At 27.9% G+C, this 2,500-nt stretch overlaps 1 protein-coding gene across 8 annotated transcripts in view; it reads left to right on the top strand.

The window, feature by feature from the left end:
- The window catches only part of LOC143032310 (sialin-like), a 116,361-nt gene that overhangs the window by 100,406 nt on the left and 13,455 nt on the right, over nucleotides 1-2,500 (top strand). The gene's annotated exons all lie outside the window — the stretch shown is intronic.

Genomic DNA, 2,500 nt, shown 5'->3' with positions numbered 1-2,500 from the left:
GGGGGGTGTTTAGGGGTGATTTTATGTAATTGTTTTTTGAATTTTTGCTTTCGGAGGTTAAAAAGTTTCGAATAGTGGTTTTGTTGAAAAATTCAGTGACTCCAGTTATTTTGGGTATCACATGGTTATTTGTCTATTCATTAATATATTTCGTTTATGTAATAATTAATCTATTAGTTGTTTACTTATCTATTTGATCATTTATCCATTCATTAGTTTATTTACTTATTCATTTGCTCATTCATTTTTCATTTATTGATTGATTTGTTTTTCTGCCTCTATTTATTAGTTTTTTTTTATATTTGTTGATTGATTATTTTATTAGTACATTTATTCACATAGTTGTTTATGCACTTACATTTCTGGTCATCTGTTTCATCGTTTACTTAGATATTCATATCTTCACCTACTTATATATATATATATATATATATATATATATATATATAAATATATGTATATATATACATATATATTTGTATATATACATATATATGTATATACATACATATATGTATATATGTGCATATATATACATATATATGCATATATGTATGTATATATATGCATATATATGTGTATATGTATATACATCTATATGTATATATATATATATATATATGTATGTGTGTATATGCATGTATATATAATGTATGTATTGTATATGTATTTATATATGTATATGTGTATGTATATGTATGTATATATATATATGTATATATATATGTATGTATATGTAATATATATGTATTATATATGTATTTATGTATGTGTATGTATTATATATGTATTTATGTATGTATATATATATATAAACATATATATATATAAATACAAAAGAAACAATAGAGATTTAATATATTTAGACTTTGCAAAAGCTTTTGATACCGTCCCACACGAAAGACTACTTACTAAATTAGCTTCACACGGAGTAAGTGGCAGCCTATTAAGTTGGACTAGAAATTGGTTGAATGATCGAAAACAGAGAGTTGTTTTAAATGACAAAACTTCTAGATGGAAAATTTTTACGAGTGGAGTTCCTCAGGGTTCCGTTCTTGGGCCGCTTCTATTCAAAGTATATATAAATTATATAGACCACGGACTAAATTTTATTGTCTCCAAATTTGCTGATGGTACAAAATTGTGCGGGATGGCAAATGATCACTTCAATCAATTAGATATTCAAGAAGATTTAGATCAATTACAGCAATGGTCTGAAAAGTGGCTAATGAAATTTAACACAAGTAAATGCAAGGTAATGCACATAGGTAAACAAAACAGTAAGTACGATTACAAAATATTTGGAAATTCGTTAACAAAAGTGGACAGTGAGAAGGATCTAGGGGTAATTAATTATCAGTAACGATCTCAAATCATCTAAGCAGTGTATTTCAGCCTCTTAGAAACCATATAAGATTCTAGGACTGATTGCGCAATCTTTTGACTTCAAAAGCTCATCTCTCATTAACAAACTATATAAATCGTTAGTTCGTCCACATTTGGAATATGCTGTTTCCGTATGGTCACCTAATCTCATTAAAGACATTGACAAATTGGAAAAAGTACAAAGGAGAGCCACAAAACATATGAATCTGTTTTCCCTAAAAAAGCGTAGGATCAGAGGTGACTTGATACGGGTATTTAAGATTCTAAAGGGGATTGACAACATCAAAAGTAACAAAACTCTTACACTGAATGAGAATCAGACAAGAAATAATGGTGTCAAACTGTCAGGAAATAGATTTAATTTGGAAGTGGGTAGAAACAACTTCGCCAGCCATGTAGTTAATGAATGGAATAAACTTCCTGCAGAGGCAGTGTAATGTAGTTCAGTTCGAAGCTTTAAGATTCGTTTAGATAAACATTTAAGCAAGATGCTGTAATGACTGCCATTTATTTTAGATTATTTGATTATTTGTTTGTTATTAATTTTCTGGTTATTTATCATTTGCTTGATTTCCAATTATCATAATTTCTTTGTCAGTTTATTATTATTTAACTATACCTATGTATTATCTATTTTTTTTATTATCATTTATATTATTATAATTCTTATTTTATTTTATATATTTCTCTTATCATTTATATATATATTTTTTTCGCATCCGACCTAGTTATGGACCAAAAGGTCTCCTGTCGGCATGCTCCGCCTTTGTAATCCTTTGTAATATATTTATACATATATCTATAAACATATATATATATATACACATAAATATATATATATATATATATATATATTTGAAGGTGAAAGAAGTTGACGAGGAGAAATGGGAGAATTTTACGCCTTAACGTTTCGACCCGCAGGGTCTTGATCACAAATCTAACAACTCAAACGTATACACGGACGGGTCATCTTATGGGACGCTTCGGAGAGCTTGTTATCTTATCTGCGTATTCTTTTATTATTAATAAGCTTGTGGCTTTTGCTAAACATATAAATCCTTCTCTATGGTTAATGTTGTTATTAGTGTTGATATATGCTGCCTCAATTGTCTTC

This window comes from Oratosquilla oratoria, chromosome 13 (assembly GCF_046742065.1).
Source record: "Oratosquilla oratoria isolate Oo_2021 chromosome 13, ASM4674206v1, whole genome shotgun sequence".
Classification (NCBI taxonomy): Eukaryota; Metazoa; Arthropoda; class Malacostraca; order Stomatopoda; family Squillidae; genus Oratosquilla; species Oratosquilla oratoria.
This window is presented reverse-complemented; position numbering and strand designations above follow the sequence as displayed.